The sequence below is a fragment of the Lathyrus oleraceus genome, chromosome 7, assembly GCF_024323335.1.
Source record: "Lathyrus oleraceus cultivar Zhongwan6 chromosome 7, CAAS_Psat_ZW6_1.0, whole genome shotgun sequence".
Taxonomy (NCBI): Eukaryota; Viridiplantae; Streptophyta; class Magnoliopsida; order Fabales; family Fabaceae; genus Lathyrus; species Lathyrus oleraceus.
The window spans coordinates 458,797,223-458,806,231 of record NC_066585.1 but is presented as its reverse complement, the minus strand read 5'-3'; the positions used below and the strand labels follow the sequence as shown (position 1 = coordinate 458,806,231).

Here is a 9,009-nt window from a genome sequence, read left to right as displayed (position 1 = left end):
TCTACCTTGGCATTGACATGGTCAAGACTGCTTAATTCTTACATACCGCCTTTCGTTGGAGGTTTCTCTACGGAGGTTCTTTCACTTCCCAACTAGTAATGATTCTAGGCCATACTTTCGATAAGTTGATAGGCCTCATTGTAGGGTTTATTCATCAGTGCGCCACCTGCAGCGGCGTCTATTGTCAATATTGTGTTGTACAAGAGACCGTTGTAAAAGGTATGGATGATCAACCATTCTTCTAGACCTTGATGTGGACAAAGCCTCGTCATGTCCTTGTATCTCTCCCTAGCTTCAAAAAGTGATTCATTATCTTTTTGTTTAAACCCGTTTATTTTGGCTCTTAGCATAGCTGTCTTACTAGGTGCGAATTATCGTGCTAAGAAAATTGTCTTCAACTCGTTCCACGTAGTGACAAAGTTGAATGGTAGAGATTGGAGCCAAGCTCTAGCTCTATCTCTTAATGAGAATGGGAAAACACGTAGTCTTATAGCTTTGGGGATGACACCATTTGCTTTCACTGTGTGTGCGTATTGAAAAAACTCTGATAAATGTAGGTTCGGGTCCTCCGTGGGACTACCTGAAAATTAGTTTTGTTGTACGGATGACAACAATGAAGGTTTTAACTCGAAATTATTGGCCTCGATGGTAGGGGCAACGATGTTGTTATGTGGTTCATCCTGAAAAGGGATTGCGTAGTACTTAAGAGGACAGTTCTACGGTCCTTCGGCCATCTCTGGTCAAATAATTGGTTCAGGAATAGGGATATTAGGATCGGGAAGATTTAGCTTGATATGATGTTCTCGTATCAGGTCTCGTATCCGGCGTTCTAATCTTAGATAACGCTCAGGTTCGTCCAACGGTAGCTTTAATTTCTCGCCTTGAGAGCGAGTACATGCCATACACTTGATAAATTAGAAAGGAAAATAGAGTTGTTTTCCTTAGTCTATACTGGGCAACACTGGAGTTACAATATCGACTAGATTAGTCCCCGGCAACGGCGTCAAAAACTTGTTCGCGTGACTTAGTAAGTCTATGGAAATCGTGACTACAAGTGCATAGTCGTATCACGTAGTTTTAAAGATTATTGAACCCAAAGGACTAATAATTGAACGATCATTATCTAATGCTACTATATAAATCTAAGACTGAGGAACATTCTAAGATTGAAGGGATGAAGAGAAATAACTATAACGTAAACAGAAGATTAATAAAGATATTTGATAAAGGGATATCGGTATGTAATGCATCAAACTTCGGGGATTCGATAGATAGTTGGTGTAATCTTATTGATCAAAATATTCTTCAGTAGAAATTATTTATAAAAAGGACTTAGTCTCACACTCTCGTTTTATTGACTCCGACCATACTCTTAAACCAGAATGCTTGACTCTCGCGGACTCATTTTGAATTTAAAAGTAATTTTTGAATATGAATAAAGTCTAATTAATCCTAAAGTGCTCTCGCTGTGTTTAGGATTAATGTCTAGTTTCAACTATCTGGTTAAAATCTCAAACTCTCGTTCTTATTGACCGTAACCTTTGTTTGTTTTGTACTCTCGTACGAAAAACGGTTTTGAATAAAACAAGAAGCTAAAACCGGAAAAGTAAGTTTTATAAAAACTAACACCAATTATTTATGAATCTCTTTGTTTCAACAGTCTTTACATACCGATACCTAGAGGTTTAGCCAGACATGGAATCGGTGACAGACATGGTATTCACACAATCAAGCATACAATAAGGCATAAATAATTAAAATGGAAATTAAAATAAAACCGGGAATATAAATCAAGAACTTGACCTGAATCCTGATTCTTCAAATTAAATAATACTGCCAAGCTTTGGCAATCGAATACACCGTTACAATAGAAATCAAATGCGTAAACAATAAGTTGCAATAGTCCCCGATGTGGAGAATCTATTGCTTTTACAAAGTAAGAAACTGCCTAAGAAAACTAACCAAAAGAACCTGATTGAAAAAATTCCCCTTGAAAAGAAAACCGACCATCCTTTATATACTTTCCACTTCCCTAGATTGTAGCATTCGTTGGTTGAAAAGGTAAGTGGAAGTCATGGCTAATATTGTGGAGGTCGTGGCTAAAAAAGTGGAGAGAAAATAGGGGAGACTGTAACTCTAGTTTGATCGTCGTGACGAGCACCACCTTTTAAGGGATGGGTGCCACCACTTCCTTGCTTTGTGGCGGGCGCCACCATTCCCTTTAGGTCATGTGGCGGGTGCCACACATCCAAGTAGTGGGCGCCACATGCCCATTTGGTATGGTGGGTCCATGCTCTCTATTTGTCTCCATTTTCTTCTCTTTTTCTTTCCTTTTTTCTATTTTCCACTTTGCTTGCTTATACATTATTTATTCGATAAATACCTGCATAGACATAAAATATTACGTAATAATAAGTGTTAGTCAAGTAAAAAGCAATGCATGTGAAGTCAAATCTACGATACATTTTCATGTTTTCAAATAGCTCGGTCTTTGATATTCTCTTTTTTTTTTCAATGGAGTGTTCTTCCTTCGGTGAGTGCTTCTTTTCGAACCATCGAGTACTTTTCATTTTTTTTTCTTTTTTTCAGATGATCATTTTTTCTTATTCAAATTTTTCGCACTCAACTTGGTTGTCGATACTTATAGGGTTTACCCCAAACTTAAATTTTAACACAACTTAATAATATCACATTGACTCCGAACAGGGTAAGGAAGTGTTTGGGTCGCGGGTTACATTTAAGTGGTTAAGCAAACAATGGGTACAGGCTCAAATGGGGTTAACAAAGGATAAAATTAATGGGATGGCTAGAAAGGCTCAAGGGTTGTATTCAAATAACGTGCCTCAATGTGTGTATATATGTAGTGACAATCCCAGAGAACCTACATAAATTCAGAGTGATAAAGACATACCTGAAATTCGCTCATGATGATCAATGTGTTTGGCTTTTATGACTCATTCTATTAGGTAAAGCCTGACAGCATTCACAGTACTTCGAGCATGGTGTGGCTTCTTACTTACTTCAGAATATACATGGGACTGATGTTAGTTAAGCTCTAAACTTTGCATCCGATCTTTTCTTCAGCAGGATCGACTTCCTGGGAAGATCCTTTACATCAAGCAATGGTAAGTGGAGTGATCATTTCATCCACTCCCAGTAGTGGTTATCACCTAATAAAACAATAGTACCACGAATCTGAAATACATGCAACACATAGTACCCGAAAATCGTAACAAAACAAATGCAAAACAGTAACAATGGTAAAATAATTAAAACAAAACAAATAGCAAAATATTAGCAAAACAAAACCTCCCCCCCACACTTGCACTAAACATTAGCCTCAATGTTTTCGAACAAAGTAGAAGGAGGAAAACTCACAATGCACTACTGAGGAGGTGAGGGTGGAAAATGCAACACCAACTTCCGCATCATGAGGTTCATTTCATCCAACATTGCCCATTGCCGAGTCTGCTCGATGCCTTGCCATGTTTGCTCGGTTCTCAGGTCGCCGTGCTCAGTTTGTATGCAGGGCCATTGGTCGGGATGCATGGATGATAACCGTGCTTCCTGATGGAAAGGTTCTTGAGGTGGAGGTATAAACTTCTCGTGAGGCTCATCCTCTTTGTTTACCGCTTCATCTGCACCATGTTCACCTGAAAACTGCTCACCTGCATCAAAGTTCTCAGTGTCGTAGCCTTCCTCAGTATCGGGGTCAGCGCTCACATATAACCAAGTCGCACAGTCAGTAATACTTACTTTGTCCGGATCAGGAAGTGGAATAATAAATTTTGGTTTAATGGAAATCATACCTTGTTGTATTAGGGCAGCCATATTAATTTTGGTTTACCGGCCACCGGGGTGTCCTCATGCAAAACTGCATGATACCCGAAATGCTCTGCAATCTGGGTAATCATGTCTCCAACGGAGATACCCCCAGAGTTTGCCCGGCCAACTCTACCCAAATAATCAACTGCAAAGGCAACAACATTAATGGCCTGGTTTTGTGCCATCGAATAAATGAAAAACAACTCCAACTGAGTTGCCACACCCGTGATATCACCCCGTCCGAATAGGGTGTATGCCAAACCTTTCTGGGCATAGCGAAAACATGAGTTCCAGATGCCGAAGGCCTTAACACCCTTGGAGGTGTAATCCGTCCTCCCAATGATGGAAATCCAAAAAGATTTTGGCGAAAACCGGAGAATCCCGGCCAATTCCTTAACAAAAGACCTTAAGGCTTTTGGACCAATCAATTCACCAACTCATTTTTTGAGATTTTTACCCCGAACTACGAGGTTTTGATCCTAATCTTTTTAAGATGGTACGTAGGCAATGGGTTTATCCGTCCAAACACAAAAATGTAAATAAATTTGTGTATTCTTTTCTCACCTCTTCAATCATGTTTGCACAAAACAAGTTTTCACAAAATACCAACCTCACAACAAGTATGAAAAGGGCTCCCTAGGAATACCTAGGATGTTTTGGGTTCCTAACACCTTCCCATTGCATAACCAACCCCCTTACCCAGGTCTCTGTTTCTTTTACTAGTTTTTGTTAAAACTATTAGGTTTTTGTTCGCTTTCTAACCATTCCTTTGGATAAATAGAAGTGTGGTGGCAACTCGACTTGTATGATTTACCTTGGATTTAGTCAATATCTATAATGGTAACGAATACCCCACTACAGAAAAATGGCGACTCCACTGGGGAACATTTGCCTAGTGGGTTTTGCCAACTTTTCATGCTTGTTGTATTGTATTGTCTTGTGACATATTTTTGTGCAATTTGGGATTACTGTATTGTATGTAATGATTGTGTGGAGTTATTCCTTAGCAAGTTGACTTTCAAGTCCATTCACTTGGTGGAGGTCATGTTGGGATCAATAATGTCACACAAGTAAGTTGTGGTTAGACATTACTTTTTCCGATATAGACCTTAGAAGCCAAGGACCTTAGTCTACCAAACCCATCTTGGCCTATTCTTAGGATGTAGTGCGAAAGTCGTTCAAGTGTAAGATTTGATACAATTGTTACGCGATACTACACTCATAAGAGTCTCTCTTGAGAATATTTTTTGGATACGAGTAGTCGTTTCTACGATAATATCCGAAAGATAGGATGATGACTATGGGAACCTCTTGTAGAACATGTTTGGCAGGTTTAAACCCTAGTACACTCCCTTTGGGTGGTTCTTAACCGAGACCCCATGCTCGTGACTTACAACGAACCCTTGATTCATGGTTGATCCGTTCATGTATCCTTAATATCAATGGAACTTGGGTGTTGATAAGGTGTAAACCATAATCCACCAAAATGGATGATTGATATTAGGGATAACATGATCCATCCCATGACCTTTGTTTGGTGTGCTTTGCTTGATCCTTGAGTGTGATTGTTGCATTCATGCATTCATTTTCATCCATATCATCAATAATGAAGAAAATTATCAAGGAACTTATAGGGTCTATTTGCAAATTTTTAGACATGGAAAGACAAAGAAGGAATACAAAGAAGTACAGTTTCAGACAACCACACTTGAAAGAGTTAAGGAATTTGACATCCTATGTACTAGATCCCTTGGGTTTCAAAGCTCGTTTTGGAAAGCTTCTTCCTCTTCTGACTACTCAGGTGGATGAAGGATTGATGAGTGTATTGGTGCAGTTTTATGATCCTTTGTATCGTTGCTTCACGTTTCCAGATTTCCAGCTTTTACCTACCCTTGAGGAGTTTGCCTACCTTGTGGGTATACCGATTCTAGACCAGTTGCTGTTCAGTGGCTTGGAGAGCATTCCTACTTCTCAAGAGATAGCTGACATGTTACACATAGATGAATCTCTGGTTGGTGCTCATATGACTACCAAAGGTGGAATTCAAGGTCTCCCTTCTGAGTTCCTCATTGCTCAAGCTACTATATATGGGAAGGCCATGAGTGAGGATGCCTTTGAAGCCATATTTGTACTTCTCTTCTATGGGCTAGTGTTATTCCCCAACATCGACAAGTTTGTGGATGTGAAAGCTATTAGGATCTTCTCTACTCTTAATCCCGTTCCGACTTTGTTGGGTGACACTTACTTTTCTTTGCATATGAGGAATACAAAGGGTGGTGGTGCCATTGTGTGTTGTTTGCCTCTGTTGTATAAGTGGTTTATTTCTCACTTACCGCAGACGGTCGCCTTCAAGGAAAACAAGGGATGTCTACGGTGGTCCACCAGACTTATGTCTCTCACTAATGATGATATCTCTTGGCATAATCGTGTGTATGATGGTGTGCAGATTATCGACTCTTGTGGTGAATTCTTCAATGTACCTCTTCTTGGTACATGTGGTGGGATTAACTACAACCTTGTTTTGGCGCGTCGTCAGCTTAGGTTCCTTCTAAAGGATAAACCTAATAACATTCTGTTAGAGGGTGTGTTCTTCCAGGAGGGTAAAGATCCCCAAGGCTTGAAGGGCAGAATGGTCCGCGCTTGGCGCAAGATTCATAGAAAAGGAAGGAAGGAGTTGGGTCCCAAGAATTGTGTTGCTATGGAGCCTTACACTGCTTGGGTTAGGAAGAGAGCGTCTGAGTATCTTATGCCCTACGAATATCCACAACCTACACCTCTGATTATGGCTGGGCCTTCAACCCTCCCTAATCAAGGGGTAGAGGAGTTAAGAGACGAAGACCGTTCACGTGCCTGGATCCGTGAACGAGAAGAGTTGCTTCAGCAGATCAAGGAGAAGGATGCTTTGATAGAGTTTCTTGAGCATCAGGTTATTGATGATCCTGATGATGCATGGACTTCTCTACTTCCTCAGTCTTCCAAGTTTTGGAAGAGGAAATACGACCGACTCGCCAAGGAGAAGGCAGATATGGAGGCAGCCTACGAGAGAGAGGTGAAGAGGCTTCGTGCATCCTATCTTCCTGTGTCCCGAGCTTTAGATGATTGTTTCTAGGGATCCATAGGATGATTATTTTCCTTTTCTCTTGTATATGATTGACAATACTGTACTTCTTTTCCCCGATATTATTTGATGAGATATTTCCATATGTGATAAATGTTTAGTATTTCCAAAATTTGCAAATAAAACCCTAAAGTTCCTTTGAAAATAAAAGAAAAATCATATGCACAAGCATTGCATGCATCATGTGCATAAGCAGGTTTTGTTCCCAGCTTCTTGTCCTGTGGTCTAACTCTGTGTTCTTCATTTATTTTGAAGACAAGCTGACTCACCGGTACTACACCAGAGCCAACATTTCAAGACTGATGGATCATATGGAACAAGAGAACCGTGAGCTGAAAGAGGAAGTGGCCAGATTAAGTGCCCTGATGGAATCGTTCTTGGTTGCCCAGAGCCAGTCTTCTCCGACACCTTCAACTCCTCCCCAGAGTACAGTCATCTCTGAGATTATCTCCTCGATTGTGCCTGCAGCCAGTGCACACTTTGCTCCAGCATCCATGCCAGCCGGGTTCCCATGGGGGATGCCTCCCAATTTCATGCCCGAGGGTCCTGCTCCCACCTTTGCTTCTATGCCGACATCTAGCCTGGTCCTTGTTGTTCCTCCTCCTGTCGTGCATACTTTGCCCAGAGTTGACGACACCATCTATCATTCTAAGCCATCTGAAGGCCCAGATGTCTATGAGAAGATGGACGCTATGAACGATCAATTTCTTGAGCTTCGCAAGGAATTGAAAACTCTTAGAGGAAAGGATCTTTTCGGCAAGTCTGCTGTCGAACTCTGCTTGGTTCCCAATGTGAAGATCCCTGTAAAATTCAAGGTCCCTGACTTTGAAAAATACAAGGGAAATACTTGTCCTCTCAGCCACCTGGTCATGTATGTCAGGAAGATGTCGACTCAGACCGACAATGACCAATTGCTCATCCACTACTTTCAGGACAGTCTGTCCGGTTCCGCTCTGCGTTGGTACATAGGTTTAGACAGTGCAAACATCCGATCCTTTAACGATCTTGGCGAGGCCTTCGTCAAGCAGTACAAGTACAATGTGGATATGGCTCCTGATAGGGATCAATTGAGGGCCATATCCCAGAAGGACAAAGAGACATTCAAAGAATACGCCCAGAGGTGGCGAGAGGTGGCAGCACAGATCGTGCCTCCGCTAGAAGAGAAAGATATGACTAAGATCTTTTTGAAGACCTTAAGTTCTTTTTATTATGAGCGAATGATTGCTAGCGCTCCTTCTGATTTCACTGAGATGGTGAATATGGGGATGCGTCTAGAAGAAGGGGTCAGAGAAGGGCGTCTGACCAGAGAAGAAGGCTCTTCTGCCAAACGTTATGGGGCGTTTGCAAAGAAGAAAGATGGATAGGCACATGCTGTGACCTCCCATGTGAAACCAAGAAGACCCTCTGTGAGGAGGAAGACTGCGCGTCCCGCCAGTAACCAGCACCAGGTGGCTCATATAGCACCTGTATTCAGAGACAATCAACAATATCAACATCATAACAACAATCAGCAACCACGTCAGCAATATCAACAACAACAACACCGTCCGCAACAGTAGTCTTACCAGCCTCAAAATAGTAATCAAACCAGCACGAGTTACGAGAGGAAAAGGGTCACCTTCGATCCTATTCCGATGACGTATGCAGAGTTATATCCCTCTTTGATAGAGAGGAAGTTGATTACTCCGAGAGACCCACCGGCTATACCTGCTAACCCCTAGTGGTTGTATAAGCCCGAATTACATTGTGTTTATCATTCTGGTGCTCCCGGCCACGACGTGGAAAATTGCTACCCTTTGAAGACCAAGGTTAAAGACCTTGTGAGGAGTGGCATTTTGTGTTTCGAGGACGTAGATCCTAACGTGAAGAAGAACCCATTTCCCGAGCATGGGAAATCTGTCAACATGGTCCAGGGCTTCCCTGGAAAATACAAAGTCAAGTATGTCAGTCATATTCGACAATATCTCGTCGAAATGCATCATTTGCTATGTGATTACAGTCACTATGAGCATGACCATGATAGATGCCGAGTCTTCTCTGTTAATCGATTGGGTTGTCGCCAGGTG

At 41.5% G+C, this 9,009-nt stretch overlaps 1 non-coding gene across 1 annotated transcript; it reads left to right on the top strand.

The window, feature by feature from the left end:
- Positions 1 to 243: 243 nt before the first annotated feature.
- LOC127109027 (small nucleolar RNA R71) lies at positions 244 to 350 on the top strand. The gene has a single exon (XR_007796516.1). It is a non-coding gene; the product is annotated as a small nucleolar RNA R71 (small nucleolar RNA).
- Positions 351 to 9,009: the final 8,659 nt, after the last annotated feature.